General features: G+C 54.1%; 1 pseudogene; it reads left to right on the forward strand.

Annotated features, from left to right (window-relative positions):
- The window catches only part of LOC104665194, a 67,820-nt pseudogene extending 57,661 nt beyond the window's left edge, over nt 1-10,159 (forward strand).
- The last annotated feature ends 10,060 nt before the right edge of the window (nt 10,160-20,219 follow it).

Raw genomic sequence — 20,219 nt, forward strand, 5'->3', positions numbered from 1 at the left:
GGCCAACATGGTGAAACCCCATCTCTACTAAAAATACAAAAATTAGCTGGGCATGGTGGTGGGTGCCTGTAGTCCCAGCTACTTGGGAGGCTGAGGCAGGAGAATCGCTTGAACCCAGGAGGCCAAGTTTGCAGTGAGAGGAGACCGCACCATTGCACTCCAGCCTGGGTGACAAGAACAAAACTCTGACTCCAAAAACGATAAACAAAAAACCCATAAACATACCCGCAGTGACTGCATCTGAATTGCAACATGTGGACACTCCAGGATTTGCAAAGCCTGTCTCTAGTGCAGACAATGCAGAGTCTTTCCATTTTGAACTGACTACAGGTCATGATTTGGTAAACGTTATCATGCATTTATTGCTATTCAGACTATTTCTGCAGATAAGGAATTTTTAGATAAAAAGAGCATCCACATCTTGGGAGCCATGTGAAGCAGATTCTCAGAGAGCTTGTGCCTGCTTGATGATTTGTCTCTTCCTTCTGCTCTCTGTCCCCTAGAACCCATGTCCCTCACTGAGGGCAACACGGATGGGGTTGGGGAAGAGAGAAAAGTTAATAACATTTTACTTCAAAGTGCTGTTCCTTACTCCCTTCCATCGCATCAGTGGGCAGGCAGTCTGCAGAGAGTCGGAGGGCAAGGGGCACAGGTGTTGCCAATTGCCAAGAAGGTCCCAGGGACCATAGAGACTGACTGGCTGATTGCACCGGTGGGGAGGCTGAGCCTGGGGAAGGGCAAGGCCCCACCTGGAGAGCTACAGCACCACCACATCAGTGCCTGGGCCAGAGCTCAGGCTCGCTATCTCCCTGCCCAGAATGTACCCTTCATCAAAACTTCCAACGGGCTCTGCTCAGTTCTTCCAAGATGGCCCCCCACCCAAGGCCACCCCTTCCCATCCCTCATAGACAAGCAATATGGGCTTCCTGGGAAGGGACCAGAGTTGGAGCACCCCAGGCTAAGTATCATCCAACCAGGTGGAACTGATGTGAGCAGGGCAGGTCACAGCAGCCATTGCCTTTCCCCTCCTGCTGTTGGGGGCCCAAGGCCTTGGGACCCCAGGAAGCCTGGGGCACAGCAGTGCCTCGGGACAGGAGTTGCTCCCGTTCATCTGAGTTCCCCCGTGCCACACACACATCAGGGTCCAGAGGGGCTCCCAACAAGGGAGGGAGGGAAAGAGAGTGAGTGTGTGGGCAGATGCCAGTGTAGGACGGCGAGCCTCCTGGGGTGCAGACACACAGGGACACCCTTTTCACAGGGACACACCAGCCTCTCGGGGAGAACCAGCTTGTGCGGGTGGAAAGGGCTTCACGTGGCTGGGGCCATTCTCCTTTGCAGAGTGATGGATGGCCTGTGGGGCAGGCAACGTGGTGTGAACACAGGGCTCAGGCCTGTCCCTGGCTGTTGTGTGGCAGATCTTGCTCCTCTCTGGGCCCGTTGGGCTCTTCGGCTGGACTCGGTCCTCAGCTGCCCCGTGGTCCTCTTCTCCCTTCCCTTACGTGGAGGGTCTCTCCTCCCGTTCTCCTCCCTGTGTCCTGAGGAGTAAGCCCTCCTCTGGCCTTGCCTCCCTACCAGCGCCCACCCCACTGCTCATCTCCACTCAGAACTCAACTTCTCAGAAGCTGGCGGCTGCTGCTGACTTCACTTCCTCATATCCCACTCCCTCCCCGGCCCCCACAGTCTGACTTCCACCTTCTCGGGCCAGAGGGCTCTTTGAAAGGTCTCCAGTGACCTTCTGTCCATGTCACCAGATCCGGGGGCAGTTTTAGTTCCCAACTTGACTGCTCAGCAGTGTTCACCCTGCTGCCCTCCTTTTCCTAAAAACTCTTTCTTCCCTGGCCTTCTCCTCTGGCACCAGCTCATCCTCCCCTTCTTGGGGCCTCCCTTGCTACCCAGACACTAATGACACCCAGTACATGCCTTGGGCTCCCACCCCACTGGGCACCAGGCTCCCATCGCTCTGGCTGCTCACTCAGTGGTTCCTTCTGGGGCTTCTTAGCACCACAGACTGCAGAGCTCCAGCAACCCTTGAAACCTGGTCCTCCAACATCCTCAGTCAGACAGCCCAACACCATCCCGGGCTCCTGGCATCTCCACACCTACCCCCATCCATTAGCAAGTCTGGAGCCTCCAGAGCCTCCGGGGAGGCAAGTGGGAGTCCTTGCCCCCACCCAGGCCTCAGGCTCAGATCCTGCACACAGCATATGTGTGTGCCTAGCAGCCCCCACTCCATCACACATCCCTCCTCTGGCTGGCTTCTCCACCTCCATGCCTCCACCTTGGCCCAAGCCACCACCCCTCTCAGGTGGCCCGTCGCAGGGCTCCTAGACAGTTCCCTTCCATCCATCTCTACCTGGCAGCCAGAATTATCTTTTAAAAACACAAACATGGGCTGGGCGTGGTGGCTCATGCCTGTAATCCCAGCACTTTGGGAGGCCGGGGAAGGCAGGTCACTTGAGGTCAGGAGTTGGAGACCAGCCTGGCCAACATGGAGAAATCCCATCTTTACTAAAAACACAAAAATTAGCCAGGTGTGCGGTGGGCGCCTGTAATTCCAGCTACTTGGGAGGCTGAGGCAGGAGAATCGCTTGAACCCAGGAGGTGGAGGTTGCAGTGAGCTGAGATCGTGCCACTGCACTCCAGCCTGGGCGGCAGAGCAAGACGCTGTCTCAAAACAACAACAATAACAAAAGCCACAGACATGATGGACAGGACAGGTTGCTGCTGTTAACCCTTCTGTGCTTTCCCATCGCCCTGAGACTAAGCAGCCTTTCATGCAGCCTCCAAGGCCCTGCGCTGTCCAGCCAGTGACTGCCCCTCAGCCGGGCCTCTCCTGCCACCTTCTGCTGCTCACCAACTGCTCATGGGCCTCCTCGCTGTCCCGAAAGCACACCGTGTTCTTCCTACCTCCGGCCACTTGCTCTTGCTGTTCCTGTACCTGGAATGCCCTTTCTGTCATCCTGGTCTTAGTCAAATGCTGCTTCAGTCAGGAGGTGGCACAGGTCACACACTCTAGACGGGCCCTGCTGTCACCCTCCAGCTCATTTCCCAGCGTGGTGGCCTCCACAGCACTTGTAACTACTGACATTTCTTGTTTGCTAGTTGGCAGAGCTTGCCCTGCCCATGTAAGACTCAGGAGGTCCCGGACTGCTGAGGCATCGGCACATCTGTCCATCGGTGCTCAGCACCCAGGGAATGTGACCTCTTGAGTCTCCTACACACCAGCCACCTTCCACCAAGTCCCCTGCCCTGGTCTGTCCTTTCAGGCACTACTGAAAAGCTGAGCTCCCAGTCCTCACCCCACCCATCCTGTCTCAGAACCAGGAACCTGCAGATCTGGCAGCCATTTGTCATCCTGCGCCCCCTCAGCTGATGGCTTTTCTACTCCTGAACAGAAACTTTAGAAAGTGCCAGAAATGTTTTCATCTCCTTGGCTCAGAGGGAGGGAGGAGAGCGGAGATAAGTCACAGTGGGCACCACCTGACATGGGAGCCTCCCAGACCTCCAGGCAGGCAGGGGAGGGTCTCTGTACCCCAGTCCTGCATGTGAGCTCGCCAGGTGCACACACTTGTCATGGGTGTGGAACACCACATGCCCCTCTACTTGTCTAGAGATGAGGTCACAGACAGACACACGCGCAGACACACACACACACACACACACACACACACACGCACAGAATCTCTGCAGGAGGGGCTCAGGACAGGCTGGATGGGAACTTGTCTTGGAGCCGCATTTATAAAGCAGTTATCAAATTTTTGCTTGCACTATATGTTATAATCTGATTTTTATTTTTTTGAAGCCGAGTTTCCTAAAAGTGTTTTTATCACCACTTTATGTATTTCCCATATCTGCAGAAGTGATTTATCTTTCTATCTGGGGATTTTGAGGTGGAGACTGGGGGAGGGGACAAAGGGCAACAAAGGTTGCCCCAGCAACCATGTCTTGGTGTAGCCACTGACTCAAGCAGCAGTACCCACGGAAGCGCTTTTCACCAGACATCACAGAGACACTCCACACAGTGGCCCCCTCTCTCTGCCCTCGCCAAACAGGCACAAATTCCTCCCCTGCCAGCTGGGTTGCTGTGAGACCCTGGCTGTCCCTCGGAGCCTGGCTTTCTTCTCTGGGTAACAGCAGTGACCCAGCTCCACCCTGTTCCCGGCACCTGTGGGCAGCAAGTGAGAAAAGGGAAGTGTGCAGGAGACCAGGGTCCCTACCCTGGATCTGTATAATATCTGGGAGTCACAGAAGCCCTCACCATGGCCTCCCAACCTCCCAAGATCACGTCCTGAGTAGGGGCGGAAGCTGGGGTAACTCCGCATCTCCTAGGAGGCCACTGTGCTTGAAGCCGCACCTGCGGATGAGTCAGCAATGGCACGGCCTTGGAGAAGACACTTCACCTTTCCCAGCCTCAGATCCCTAAAGTCCAAGGTAGGGCAGGTGGCATGTGCCCACGGCCAGGCTGCTCGGGGCCCAGGAGCACGAAGGAAGTGAAAGGAGCTCCCCGTCAGCAGGGTGGGGCTGTAAATGCCCACGACTGCGGCTTTCAGTGGTCACTTTATGATTCTTGTTTCTCCTTTTTCCCCAGAGACCCTTGGTAAGACTTCATAAACCAAGAAATCAGGGCGGCCTTTGCAAAAGCCTGTCAGGACACGGAAGACCTTGGCCAGGCCCTGAGAACGGTGTGGGGCAGGTGCCTGCACCAGCATGGAGCCTCCTGTGTATACCCCCTTCCCCCTCCCTGCTCCACTTCCTTCAAAGACTTCCTTGCTGAGCTCCCTGGTGGCCAAACCGTAAGTGCCCAGAGTGATAGTAATTGATGCATTCCCATACGAATCCTAGAGCTGAACTTGCCTCTCGACACAAAAACAATAAAAATAGAAACCGTCTCCTCCTTTCACATGGCGCTTTGTTCTCAGCAAATGGTTTTGATGCAGAGAGCTCATTACCATGAGAGCAGACCCTGAGGAGCCCTGTGCCCACTGTCTAGCTGCAGGGCCCAAGGCCCAGGGAGAGGAGGTCATTTGCCCCAGGTGGCACAACTGCTTCCGGCAGAAGCAAGGCTGGGACGAGGAAGGGAAGCCAGGCAGACAAGGGCTCCAGGCTCAGCTGGGCCTCCCACTTGCGACATATCTGTTTTGTCATCTCTAAAAGGGGCATTGAGAGGATTCAGAGCTTCTAACACAGGGCCTGGCCCTTAGGAAATGCTCCAAGTACGCTGCCTCCTTCCCTGCCTTTCCTCCCCAAGCCAGCCTAAACCTTTGGGCGTCTTGTGAGCACTGTGTCATGAGTCCAGGCCTTGGGACACAGGAACTCAGAAATTCAAGATGGAGGAGGGAAGGTGAGAAGTCCTCAGTTCTCAGGAAAATGAGATGAGAGTTCTGTCTTACAGAAAAAAAAAAAAAAAAAAAAACTCAACAGCCAACTTATTAAATTGGCTTCTAACATCAAAGAGTGTTCACCAAATCCCCGCAGGTGATTTCAGAGCAGGCAAGATCAGGCACACGTGGAATTCATTTTCCAAACTGAGGGGAGAGGGGCATGGGCCAAGCAGGCAGGTTAAACCTCAAACAAATGTATCATTTCCTCAAAAGACCCCTTAGGATGGGGGAACTGGCACAAAAACTTTGAACTGAACTGGTGGTTGTTGGGAAAATGTTCTGTCTGAGGGCCGCTGTGCCCGCAGAGGCCAGGGTGCCCATGTGTCTGTGTGTGTGTCTGTGTGTGTGTGTGCGCGCGCGCACGCATGTAAGAGAAAAGAGGTATGTAAGGATGTGATGATGTATGTAGAATTGGCTTTGGGAGATGCCACTGCCTGTCCCTACCTGTGCAACTTTGGGCCTAACCTTTCTATGCCTCAGTTTGCTCAAATGCAAAACAGAGCCGGTTACTCTTCCATCCCATACCATCATGAGAGTTAAATGAGAGGACAGCAGAAATACCACACCTGGCCCTGCGAGCCTGCAGGAGTGTTGAGCAGGGAGGATCTGCACACGTGTGTCTGTGGAATGTGCCCATGGCTTGTGTGTGATTGTGTCTGTGCATGTGGTACAGCTGTGGAGTGGGGTGGGGGAAAGGGACAGAGATGTGGCCCTGGTTTCTCCACAGGCCCTCTGGGTGGCCCCCTTTAGGCCTACGGATTTTCTCTTGGGGCTCCAGTTTCTTCATCTGTAAAATGAGCATGTGGTCTAGGTGACTCCTAAAGCCCCTCTGGGTGCATAGCTGTGTGTCTGCCGTGAGCATCCATGAGCATATGCATGGATTCGTGCCCTAGCACCACAACTGGGCAGGAAGAGACCAGAGCTCGACCAGGACTCCTCTTTCCTACTGCTGTGGACTGAAGGCCTGTGTTCTCCGCCCACATTCCTATGTCAAAACCCCAGTCCCAATGTGATGGTTTAGGAGGTGGTACCTTTGGGAGGTGATGAGATTATAAGGCTGGAGCCCTCACAAACGGGATTAGTGCCCTTGTGAGAAGAGGCCAGTGAGGTAGCTCTTTCCACCAAGGGAGAGCACAGCAACAAGGGGCCATCTGTGAACCTGTAAGAGAGGCCTCACCAGCACCAGGCCCTGATGGCAACTTGATCTGGGACTTCCAAGCTCCAAAACGGTGAGAAGCAAATATCTATTGTTGAAGCCTCCAATCTGTGTTATTCAGTTATAGCAGCCCAAGCTGACTAAGACACCTGCCAGGAGCCGAGTGGCCCAGGCTGGCCGGTTGGTGCCTCTAGGCCTTCTGTTCCTCACTGCACAGGAGGGCCCAGGCTCCTGCCCTAACTGCCTTACGAGGCTGCTGTTAGATCAAGGAGGCAATGCGTGTGAACACACACTCGACTGAGAAGTGTAGTGCAGATGTGACTTGGGGGGGTGGGGTGGGTGAACAGATCTTTGTGACCTTGTATATTTAAGTGGACGCCAGAGCTCAAAGGGCCCTTTGCAGGCAAGTGACAGTGAGCCTGTGCCTGTACCTGTGGGCATGTGTGGGTTGTCATTGTGTCTGTGTCTGCATGTACGTGCTCGTCTGTAGGCATCTGTGCATGTTGTCTGTGTATATGTGCATTTATGTGTCCGTGTGTTTCTGTGTATATGCATTTATGGCTTTGGTGTGTCTACATGTATGCAGCTTTACTGTGTATGTTATGTGTCTGAGCATGTCTGATCATCAAAATCTGGGGCAGTGGTACATCCCCTCCTGTCCCAAAATCTGGGGCAGTGGCACATGTATCTGTGTGCATACGATGTGTGCCCATATGTGTGATGTGTGTCCAAGTACCCGTTGTGTGCATGTGTGCTGTTTGTCAGGGTGTGACTAGATTCAGCCATGGGTCTTCGTGCTCTTGGGCCCTCTGGAAGGTTGTATGGTGGGAGCAGCTCTCGCCCCTCTGCTCACTCCCTGAACTGCCGTTGCTGAGAGAGGCTGAGTCAGCTCTGTTCTTAGAGGCTCCTAAGGACTCTAGGAGGAAACTCTGGCTCCAAAGCTGACATACTGCACATAACTAGACTCCCTACATTGGTCCGTTTTCACACTGCTATAAAGATACTACCTGAGACTGGGTAATTCATAAACAAAAGAGGTTTAATTGATTCACAGTTCTGCATGGCTGGGAGGCCACAGGAAACTTACAATCATGGCAGAAGGCAAACAGGAAGCAAGGCAACTCTTATACGGTATCCAGGGAGATAGAGAGAGAGAAGGGGGAAGTGCCCAACACTTATCAAACAATCAGATGTCATGAGAACTCACTCACTACCATGAGACTAGCCTGGGGAAACCCCCGCCCATGATCCAATCACCTCCCACCAGGTCCCTCCCTTGACACGCAATTCAGATTACAATTCGAGATGAGTTTTGGGTGGGGACACAGCCAAACCATATTACCCCAACAACACACACCAGGGTTCTCACCTCTCTCCAACCTTCCTCCATCAGTTAGGGACAAAGGAAGATAGGCCCATGCGCCAGTCCAGGGCTGGCTATTTCCTCCTGGGAGGCTTTATGTCTCATTTATTCCCCATTTGCCTGCTACCTGCTATGTGCCAGGTGTGCGGCAGGAGCTTCACGCACATTGACTAAACCACGCCCACCCTCTAAAATGAGAGTTATTTGCGCACTTTACAGATGAGGAACTGGAGGCTTCGAGGGTGAAGTGCCTTGTATGTGTCAGCCCATCTGTCTCTGATCGGAGGTGGTGATGCAGGGCTACAAAAGCCCAGAAAAACAGCAATGGTCCCTGGAGGGTTCCCAGGGGAGGCAGCCTCAGTGAGCACACAAGTTCCTCTTCTGCAGAACAGGAGTGAGGATAGTACCTTTCAGGTGAGGCTGAGGAAATCCTCAGGAGGAGCCAGCCCAGCATTCGCATGGGCTTCCATGGACATGTTCAGACAGGACCCCAGAGATACAGCCCCAAGTCATGGCTTACATGATGAGTCAATGCCAGCTGGTGCCAATGAAGGCCCCCTGCCTTCCCCTCAGCAGCCTGTGACCATTCACCTGTCCCTTGGAGTACATTCCCAGCAAGGGGACATTTCTAGAGGTTGGGTTCTTGCTATGGCAGATGGAGCTATGGGCTTCCAGAAGGTCCTTGCAGGGCTGGGTGATCTGGAATTGCTTGGTCCCTGGTTCTTCAGGTGGGCACACTTTGGGATGGACTCCTTAGAAAAGTCCAAATACTTTAGCCTGGCATTCAAGGCCCTACATAGGCTGGCCCCACCTCATCTGCCCCCTACACAACCAACTCTTTGGCTATGACACACTCCATACTCTTCTGCAAACCCCTCATGATGCCACATCTTTGCTCTTGTTATTTTCTCTACCTAGATGACCTTGTCCCTTTTTCAACACCTGGTGAATGCCTCTACATCCTTCAAAGTCTACCTACAATGCCACCTCTTCCTGAAGCCCTTTCCCAATCCTCCTCGGTATGGAATTAGTAGCTGCCATGCCTGACCCTCACTTGACAGGAGGGACCTTATCTCGTTCCTTCCTTTAGTCCAATGCCCAGGAAGAGGCATGTACTAGAAAGCTGAATTGATGAATGAACAAATTAAGGAACTAACTAGCCCAAAGGCGTCTAATACATAATCTCCCTTCCAGCAATGCCAGCCCCTGAGGTCGCCTTCCTGGTTTCTCCTCTGCTGTTCTCTGCATGTGAGCTTGGTTGATCTGATGCTTAGCTGGGATCCCGGCACACCAGGCACAGGCAACATGTCAGCTCGTGGCTCCCCTTGCAGCCCTGTCTCCCCTCACCACTGCCCTCACGTCCAACCCCTGTACGGGCCTGGAGGCTCTTTCCCAGCTCCCTGTTTCCCACTCCTTCTGGCTAACTCCTTCCTCTCCAAATCTCTGTTCCTCTGCCAATTCCTCCAGGAAGCCTTCCTTGACACAATCCCTTTCACCCCAACGTGCTGTGGGAGGGGTACCTCCTCTGGCCCCTCAGCCTTGGGCCACCCTGTCCGTCACTGACTACACTCTAGGTATGGTCTTGTGTCAGCCTCTCCCTGCAGAAGGGGGCTTCTGGAGGGCAACGGTGGGTCTGAACCCTGTTTGTGTGACCCCAGTGTCTGGCCAGTAAAGTTCAGTGGGAAAGAAATATGACAGACCAGGGAAGGTGAAGGAGGCTACTGTGGAGGCAGGTGAGCCTCCCTTTAAGGAAATCCATGTGCATGACAATCCAGATTTGCTCAAAAGACAGAATGGAGTCTACACTCTCACAGAGAGGGAGGTGAAGTGACACAGAGCTGGAGGGAAAGGCCACACATGTACTGAGCGCCTGCTGTGTGCACTGTCTCAGGACCCTGCATCTTCATTAAGCGGTGAGGACACGAGGCTCTGAGAGGAGACTGACTAGCCAAGTGGGCTGCTGCGTTCACCAGGGCTGTGGGACACCCAAGCCCGGCTCCTTCTCAAGGGCTGGCCATGCCACCTCCCATAGGCTGTGATCTGGACTTCCTTGCACAAGTCCTTCTCTGAGAAACTCCTTGAGCAATCCACTAGGGGGCAGGCAAGTTGTTCCAGAGTGAACGAGGAGCCCCTCGGGCAACCCTGGAGACTCGTGGACTCCTCCCCATCCCTCCCCAGCCCACAGGCTCCCGGGGCTCGGCTGCCCAGCAGGGAGGGTACCCCACGGAGGAGTCCCACATGGGGAACCTCCCTGAGTGACTGAAGCACAGAGAGAGTTCTTCAACAGCTCTCTATTTCTCACTGACGCACTGGGGAGCTGGATGTGGTTTTAGGCTCTGTCAACGTGCAGAGTGTGGGCTCAAGGATATGGAACCTGGCCCCCGTGCATGTGAAACAGCAGATCTCAGGGTCCCCTCCCCACTGGAAAGGCCTGGCCCAAGTTGGCATGTGTCCACGATGTGTCCAGCCTCCAGACACTGACATTTTCTATGACATAACGCGTAGGTGATCATTTGATACCATTCCTTCCCGGATGCTGGCTCCTGTGGCCTATCACACTCTCTCCTGGGAGGCAGGTGTGACTACCCCATCCACAGACAGGAGAAGCATCTCTGATCTGTGCACATTTCCTGGTGAGCCACAGGTTACCCTGACTGCTCTGCCTAGTCTCCTGGCGCAGAAACAGGTGATGGCCCTCTCTTCCCTGTTCTTCTCATGACAACTCTCCACCACCTCCACAATCAGTCATCAAGTCCTGCGCAGCCTGTCACGATGGTCTCCGACTTCGGTCCACAGCAAGTGCACCAGGCTTCATGCTGCTCTCTTGCCTCTATTCCCACCATTAGTCTACCTGCAGCACAGACCTTGCGACGTCACTTTTCGACTTAGCAAGTGTGCACTACTGATGGCCAAGGGCCTTTGCTGAGGGGCTCCTGCCCGCTGGCCCTGCCAGCTCTCTCCCCTGGCTGCCCAGCCCCTTTCTATCCCTATGCCCTGCCCCGTCTTGTGCTTCCAAATCCTTCAGATCCCCAATTTCAACCTAGAGGGTTTTTATTCTAAAAAAGTATTCCTATCAGTAGTTTTAATTACCCATTAAGGCCTGGAATCAGCGGGCTAGAGATAACTTTCCCCATAACTTCTGTGTCCGGGTACAAAATCCTTCCAGCTTGAGGAATATCACAATATCCTCTCAGCATATTTTCAGAATTGTTCTTACAGACATGGGCTGGTGGGAGCTGGCCATGGGCGCAGTCTCTGTTCTTCCCATGTGTCCACCTTGAGCCCACACTCTTCACTTTGACAGAAACTAAAACCACATCCAACTACCCAGTGCACCAATAAGAAATGGAGAGTCGGTGAAGAATTTCTGGGAGCCAGAAAAGACAGCGTATCATGGCTCACCATGCAGCCAAATTTCATGAACTTTTTAAAGCCTCAGTTCTCCTTCCAGGAGTCCCTTCCCTAGAAGCTGCTTCACCTTTTTCCATCCTTTTCCCATCACTCCCTTGTCCCCAAATCTCCATGTTGTCCCTAACCCACCAGCACCCAGCCTCAGCTTCCTGGTTCATTGGTGGTTACTCAAAGAACAACTATAAGACTGATCCAAGGTCCAGGAACCCTTTAAAGGGCCAGCTCAGGTCTCCCCAGGCACTGTCTCCAAGGCTTCCCCTGTGGGCAGCCCATGGGAGGGTCTTTATTTCACTAGAAAGAAGGAACTAATGTGGATGGAATATCTGCAACGTACCTCTCACTTCCATCATGCAAGGCAAAGATTATTCTTGCTCTATTTTCGATGCAGCTACTGAGACTCAGTCCAAGGTCACCCAGCAAGCCAGGGGCAGAACTGGACCTCAACTCCAAAGCCCCCACCACCTGCACCACCCTGGTGGCCTTATGGGCCCCAGTCAAATACTATATGGAAAAAGGTGACTCAGACAAGGTCACCAGCTGCAAGGTAGGGCCCAGAGAACGGAGCTGGAGTAGGGTGCAGAGAATGGGGCAGGTGAGGCCAGGTGAAGCCAAGGCCAGCAGCCAGGTCTCTGGATGTGGATGGAAGAGTTGAGGGGGCAGATGCCGGAGTGTGCTGTGGACCCAAGTCAAGGTCAGAACTTACAGGGTAAGCTGGACATGGAAGAGTGAAAAGGCAGAGAAACTAATGAACTCTGGCCACCCGCCTGGGGAAGCGCACTGGAGGGCTGTTTATTCCCACAGCCACCATGCCCTCTCATTCGGCCTCCTGGACTTATGTAGCAGGGAAATGAAGAGCCTTTTGAACTGGAGGCTCGGCTTTTTTTCTTTCTTTTTACTGGCATGGAAACCCCACAATGTAGTTTCTGCAGCCGTCACCTCTGGTAACTCTAAATCAGGTGAAAGAGGGAGAGATAGATGGGAAGGAAGAGAGAGAGGGGGAGGGAGAGGCAGGAGAAAGAGAGAGGGAGAGGGACTTCGAAAGAGCTAACTGGGCACAGCTGGGGAGAGCAGGAAAGGGGAGAGGAGATGGTGGAGGATGTATGTAGGTTCGTGATATAGAACCTGGCCCCTGTGTGTCGTGAAAGAGACAGGAAAACGGGAAGTGTGACATGGACTCAGACGCCCTGGGCCATCAAAGGCTTTTAAGCAGGAGGGTGACCTGGTCAAACCTGTGTTTTGGAGAGACTCCATCTGGCTGCCATCTGGGGCCTGAGTGAATGAGCGGGAAAAGAGAGATCCTGGGCCAGGAAGCAGTCCTGGGGAAAGGGCCAGGGGAGAATACACCAGGCCAAAGAGTGAGTGGGAGCTCCAGGAGCTTCCAGGTAGAGGAGGAGGAGGAAGAGAAGGGCCCGCAGCAGGATCCTGAAGGAGATGCCAGAGAGGAGAGAGGAGGGCCAGAAGCGGGTGTTCTAAGGTGCCACGGGAAGAGGGCTATTAAAGGAGGAGGGGAAGCTGTGAAGAACATAGCCAAGGGACCTGGGCACTGTCCCTCGGTCCAGCCACAGCAGTTCTGCCATGGGTGTGCTTGCTGAAATGAGGGGCTGGAGGCAGGTGGAGAGTGGAGGCAATGGAGGCAGCAAGAGTGGCTTTCTTATAGGTAGCTCCCTTGTGGGTCTGGCTAGGAGGAGAAGAGAGGAGGGGGCCACAGCTGAAGGGAACCTGGAAGGCCCAGAAGGGGCTTGTGAAACAGGGGCGTGTACAAGAGGGCTTGCCCAGAAGGTTCCTCCAGGAGGCAGGTGCTGCCTCTGCCAGCAGGAAGCACAGCCCATCCACCAGGAGGCCTGGTGGTCACTGATGCCAGCAGAGGCAAGTTTGGTTTGGGGAGTCAGGTTCAGGCCTCAAACCCGGGTCTCCTGACCCCAGCATCACAGGAGAGAAAAACCGGCAAGCAGGCTGAAGTCACACAGCCTAGAAGAGGTCAGGGAGTGGCAGCCCTGAGGCCACATAACCCCTTTTTAAGCTTCCAGACCTGCAGAGAGATTGGCTTGGGGACAAGGCCTGGCATCCATCTCTCAGTAGACAGGATGCAGAACTCTGCATTCTGGAGCCCCAGCCCAGCTCCCAGGGCCCAAAGCTCACAGCGTCCCAGCTGGATTAATCATGAGATTCCTGGGAGGCCAAGGGAGTCTGTCTGACTTGTTTAGCCCAAACTGTGTCCTTTCCCCTCCTTTCCTTTTTCACGTCAGGAAACCAGCCCTAGTGGAAGCCACTTGACTTATGTGTGGTCTGCTCCTGAGAAAAATCAGAGTCACGAGCCATGCGAGATGACAGCCTAGTTCCCATGAGCATGTGCACCCGTGCCTGTGTATACAGGCGTGCTCACGTGTCTGTGTGTGTGCACATCCATGCACACAGACAAGAGGCTTATCTGTGCTCTCTGTCTGCTGTGTGTGCACTGGTGCACTGGGTTTGAGGAGCCTTGGTATTTTAAGTCTTCATTGTACATACTGGTTGTGAGCTGTGTTTGTGTGCAATGTGTGTGGTATGTTTGTGAGTGTGGTGTTTGTGTAGGATGTATGGATGTAGTGTGTGTACACTGTGTATGCTCAATGTACATGTTTGTGTTGTGTTTTGCACTTGTGGTGTTTAATTGAGAGTTGGATTTGTGCAGGGTGTATGTAACCATGTGTAGTGACTGTGACTTTTGAGGGCGTCTCTGAAATGTCTGAATGTTTGTGAGTCGTGTGTGTGTGTATGTGAAATTTGTGTGTGAGGTCGATGCATGCTTGTTGTTTTTGTTTTTGTGAGTCGTGGCCCTGTGCATTTCGTGTTGCCTCTGAGGATGCATATGAAGGGTGTGTGTGTGGCTGTGGCTGGGCTGCTGCAGGTGCACTGTGTCTGTGGGGCGAGCGCATGTGGCTCTCATCAACAGGTGGAAAAATGCCAGGGGGGAGGGGTAAAAGTCCAATGCAGCAGAGAGGGCAGCCCCGCTCTTGCCTCCTCCTTGCCCCTGTAGAGCCTCAGCTTCCCCTCAATGGACAGTACTTGAAGGACTCTAGGAACATCCCATGGTCATGAGGAAGATGGCAACATGACTAGGACAAGATAGGGGCTCTGTGACCTGTGCCTAAGAAGACCCTGTCCCTGTGACAACTGGGTGTGCCCAGGCCTCCGCCCCCTCGCTTGCCCCTTGAGGGCTTCCACCTGCCCTCCTGAGGAACGCTGTACCCTCATGCTGCCCACCCACACTGTCCCCGAGGGGCAGCCACAGCTACATTCCAGGCAGGATTCCTCCCTACATCCCCTGAGCACAGCCAGGGGAAGCTTCAAAACCACTTCACTCTCCCTGAAACGAACCAGCACAAAGATCATAGCTGCTACCAAAACCCTCAAATGCTGACCTGGGCAGGGAGCACCACAAGCTGTGCCACTGACCGGCGAGCAACAGCTTCATACAAGCGCACTCACTCTTCAGACTGCCCTAGTTGTCCATTATCCATCGCTGCCCTCACTCTACTGGGTTCAGAGGTGAGGCCACCAGCCCAAAGTAACACAGCAGTGAGTGGTATGGCGAGGATGGGAATGTGGGTGGGTCTCTCTCCGAAACCCAGGCTGCTTCCCTTCCTCCATTCTGCCCTTCTCAGTCCCCTCCTCACCCCACCTAAGGTGGGAGGGGGAACACAACTACACACAGAACGTTTAGATAATTTGTTCTTTGGGCTCATTGATGCTCCTTCAAGTGACAATATGATCTAGTATTCAGTGGGTAGGCGCTGGAGCCCCACTGCCTGGACTCACCCATACTGGCTGTGCAAGCTTAAGTTAATTACTCATCCTTGCTGCATTTCCTCACGTGTCATCTGCAAAATTGAGCTGCTGCTGCTAATAATTCATAATAATAATAACAATAATAATATCTACCTTCTTGGGTGTAGTTAAGGATTGAATGGGTTGCAATATGACAGCTGCATTAGAAAGTTGCCTGGCCCAGCCTATTCCCTTTCCGACTTGAAATTACTCACAGTAAGAAAGATTAATAATTCTATTAACCATAACCTTTACATTTCATTCCTTCGTTTCTGCGATGCAGTGTGGAGTTGGTGTTATCTACACTTCATAGGTGAAGGCTGGGCAACTGTGAGAGCAGAGGCCAGGGCCTGCCCTGAGCCCCACCGCAGAGGCTGCCTGCTCCTCATCAACACGGTGCTTCCCTGGAGCAGTGCATCTCAAAGGGTGGTCTGAGGACTGGCAGCATCAGCACCATTGAGGGTTTGCTGGAGGTGCAGATTCCGGGCCCCACCTCTGACCTACTGAGCCAGGCTCTGTGGGCTGGGGCCCAGCAATCTATTTAGCCAGCCCTCGGGGATTCTGATGCTTGCCAAAGCTTGAGAAGAACTGGGCTAGACCTCTGAAGGGGTTGCTCTGTGAACCCAGGAGCACCCTACGTGAGGCCTGTGGAAGAAAGTGGAGGAGGAAGAGAGTCAGACCCTTGGCCCACTGTGTGACCTCAGGCCACGTCCTCATCCTCTCTGGGCCTAGAATCTGTCATATTTCTTGGCATGGGAGTAGAGGAGGCAGGGAAGATTCTCTGAAATTCATGGCCACCTCTCCTCTGTGCCGGTGCCCTGCTCCTGTGAGTGCTGCTTTCAGGAGCTCATGTGTTTGCAGCCAACTCATCCTGGCCTTAGCTCTGTTGCTGTTTTTGGTACCTTGGAGATGACACTTTGTGACCTCATGGACCATAACCAAAGCCCAAAGTGATAAACACTGGATCATCAAGAAAAGGGTACATCGGGTTTAGCCTTTAAGCAGTTAAAACGGAGGAAAAAGTTGCATGGCTCAAAGGCACAACCCCTCGGGTTCCCAGCAGCCTGGTGCTGCAGAAAGCTGCGGTTTCATGGTCCACAGCTCACCACAGCATCAGGTTGTGGAGACACTTCTGATCCTGCCCTGCCTGGTCCATCCCCCCAACTCCCTTGGGGCCTCCGAGAGCCTCCAGTCCCTTCAGCCACAGTAGTCACTGACGGGACTCTGAGCCAGGAGCCTTTTGTGTGGTGGTTGTGGGGTATATGGGGCCTCACCAGCACCTGCTTCCCCTGCCTTGGTAACGCTAAGTGCTTCCATGAGGGGGTGCCTCGTGCCTCCATCAAGAACAGAAAACCAGCAGAGTAAGTCCTCATTCTCTGGCCACGAATGAGGACTTGGAGCCTGAGGACTTGGATGGGCATGCCCACCATGTCTGCTGTGTGACCTCCAGCAAGTCACAGAGTCCCTGCAAGCTTCATCTCTCTCTGTAAAATGGGGGCAGAGATAGGCCTCCCCTCGTCGGACAGCTATGGGCAGGGGATAAGTAAAGAACCTGGCCCCAGGCCTGCTCCTGCAAGCCCTTGATATTCCCACTCAACAGACCAGCTACTCCCCACCACTGGGCCATTTATAACATCCTCCTGCCCCTCCAGGAGGTGGCCTAGAGATGGTGTGGCCTGAGCCCATTTGCCCTAGGGAGAAAGTGAGGGGAGTCAGGGGAAGAACTGGGGAACCCAGGGTTCTGCCCTAGAAGGCAGGGCCCAGAAGGGGCTCATGAGGGAACTCCCAGACTCTCAGGGGCTCATGTGGGTGCTGGGCAGAAGCAGGGAGTGAGGACAGCCACATCTCTGCAGTGAGATCTGGCCTGAAAATCAGAAGACCTTGGTTCAATTACTGGCTCCATAGCTGTGCTGTGTGACTTTTGGCAGTTACTTAACCTCTCTGAGCCTAATCAGTAATTGAGAATAAAGGTCTCTGAGTTTCCTGGTCAGTCATTGAGAATAAAGACACCTAACTGGAAGGCTGCCTATACTCTCATTTGCCACATGAGATGAAGGACTGACCCACAGTGAGCGGTCAGCAAACAGCAGTGGAGACTAAACTGGCAGTCTAGGGTGCCATAGGCCTTTCCACCCTGGTTCTACAGTTAGATCAGGACAGCAAGGCTCAGAGAGGTTTAGCAGCTTGTCCAAGGTTACACAGGATGTGCACATCATCGCCTTTCTGGGCCACTAGCTCCTATGTAGGACCCTCAGGTTTCAATCTGGCCTGAGATGAAATCCTCCCAGGGAGCCTCGACCCTGACTTGGTGCCCGAGCGGATTTTTTCGTCTCAGAATGGTAGTCCTGAGGACACAGGAAGAGATGCATCTCTTATATCTTCACTGACAATGCATGAAGGAATGGAAGCATTTCCACAAAAGTATCAACACCGTGAAGCCTTAGCTGTCTGCTGATGGGCTGCCCAGGAGAACTCCCCATTTCTGGAGGTGTGCCAGCAGAAGCTAAGTGACACTGGATGGAAAGTTGGACTTGGTGGCCTTTAAAAGATCCTCCACAAGGCTGCCAGGCAAGCCTGAGTCTGCTTAGTTTCCACCCACCCTTCCTTCTGCAAACTCAAGCTCTGCCTCCTGGACTTGGCCTTCAAGGCCTCTGGACTCAATCATCCTCTGTGCTCTCATCTGGCCTGGGAGCTCCAAAAAGGTAGGCATGGGACATTTTTATTCAGCGATTGTCCTGGGCCCACCAGAGAAGAGAGGTCGTGTTTACTGAGCAAAGGCCCCCGCAACCAGGAACTTCACACATGTCATTACAGGCCATTCTCATACACCGGGTACTGTTATTAGTTTCACTTTTCAGGTCAGCAAACCGAGGTCAGGAAGGTCGAGCGACCTGCCAAAAGTCACACAACAGCATGACTGCCGAAGACGTGAAGAGATGAAGGAAGGGGCGCTGAGCCTGTGGGTTTCCCGGCTTTTAGCCTCTGGTCCCCAGAGGCATCTGCAGCAGGTGGGCACACTTGGTTGCCCATCTGCCTCAAATGTTGGGGAGCCCAATCAGGGCACTGAGTAAGGTGGAACCCCAAGAGCTGACTAACCACAACCACAGCCTCTGGGGGGCGGGGGAGTGAGAGGCAGGACACTCACTCCCAGCCCACCATAGCCCCAGCCCCGCCTTCCTGGGCCCTAGCAGAAGCTCTGCCATAGCCCAGTGATTTCTGTTTGGTGGCAGCTCCGGGAAGGGTGAGGCAGTGCTCAGTCAGCCTGGGCCTGGATGGTGGGGAGCTGGTCCAATACGCAAGGCCAGGAACTGCCTGAAGGATCCAGTCGCTCTGCTCATACTGCAGGGCAGCTTCAAAGCACTTTCCTGGACATTTGGCCCCTTGGACAGGGACCTGGAAAAGGAAGCCCGCAGGATATAGGAGTATCCACCAACTGCCACAATAAAGGCAGTGAGAAGTTGCCTAACAACCACTGGGTGCAGGCTCCAGCTGGATCCATTGCACTTAGTTCTAGCACCAACTCCAAGTAGTAGCTACTATCTTTCCCACTTTACAGATGGGGCACTGAGGTTCCATTTGACCAAATGGAGCACTAGAGACCAGAGAGGGGGCTGGATGGACCAGCAAGGACCCTATGGACATAGATCTGAGGCCTTGGGTGGCTGGGAGGGAAGAGAAAGAGGTTTGGATACCTTTCCCAGGCCCTGCTGAGAGATTCCTTATCTGCACCTCCTGCCCATCCCCTCAGTGCAGCTCAGGCCTCCTCCTTAGGGAAGCTTTCCCTGATTTCCTCCTCTAAGGCTAGGTCAGGCCCCTGGGGCACCTGCTGTCACAGCTTGTCCTCTCTGGGTTGACCCCATCTGCTCAGATCCATCTCCACAGTAGACTGAACAGGCAGAAGAAAAGACAGTAACTGTAGAGACTTCAGGAAATCCCACTTCTGAGGCCAGCCTTACCCTGATTTGCCAGAAGGCCCTGGGTGGTCACTTTCATGCCTGTAAAATGGGGCACCCTGCCCCACTCTAGGACTGGTGACCATCAGGGAAGAGAAACACTGTGGAAGAGGCACCTTCTACCCCCAGAACCAGGACCTGGAGGACAGCCAGGGCCCCTCTCCTCTAGGGACCCGCATCCTGGAGCCCACAGGCAGCAGAGCAGGGTACCTGTGATTTGGTGGGGACAAGGCATCTAGAAGAGGGATGGCTTTGGGGAAGATCTGCTTCAACCTCCGATCTAAACGACAATACCGCCACCCTATATTTGCACAATACTTTTAAAAATCGGCCAAGATAATGCCCAAACTGAAGCAGACTTAGCTTTATGGGCAGACTGGGCTCAAATCCCTGATTCTTATAAGCTGTGTGACTTTGGACATGCCACTTAACCTTTCTGAGCCTCAGTTTCCCCAACTACAAATAGGGACCTTAATAGTTTCAGACAATTGGTTTTCATGTGTACACACTGCCCCCGCCCTAGCCTCAGTTTCTCCGTCCAAAAGCTGAGGACTTTGATGGTGCTATTTCACAGGCTGTTGAAGGACCCCGCACATGATGGAGGAGTACGGGTCTAGACGCTGGAGCACAGTTCGGAGAGGAAAAGTGACCTGCCAGGACCCACCAGAGCGGACGGCTTGGTGCGGGGAACCCCCTTCGCGGCCGCCCCAGGGCCAGAGAAGGGTCATTTCCTTCCGCATTCAGCCCCGCCGTCACCTAGCCTGTTTGCCCCCGCGTTAAGTGTGGCGGCGCCAGCAGCTGGGAAATCGGGGCCAGGCCGGATTTCCTCTGTGGACCTGCGGCTCCTAGAGCCACCGCGCCCCCCTCCGGACCCCGCGGGGCCGCGAACTGCACGTGCGGCGGCCACCGGGACGGGCCTAGCTCCCACGGCACTTCCTCTGCGACCCCTCTCCCTCCCGCCCTCTCATCTCACCCCTCTGGGTCCCCGCCCCTTCCCGGCCGAGGTCCCAGGGTGGTGAAGATGCTTCGCCGCTCCGCCCCAGTCCGCCTCCGCCAGCTCCGGATAAACCGAGGCACGGGGCCAGGCGCTAGGACCCCGCGGCCTCGCCGGAGGGGGGCGTGGCGTGGCGGGCCGGCGGGAGAGGTAT

The sequence above is a fragment of the Rhinopithecus roxellana genome, chromosome 15, assembly GCF_007565055.1.
Source record: "Rhinopithecus roxellana isolate Shanxi Qingling chromosome 15, ASM756505v1, whole genome shotgun sequence".
NCBI lineage: Eukaryota > Metazoa > Chordata > Mammalia > Primates > Cercopithecidae > Rhinopithecus > Rhinopithecus roxellana.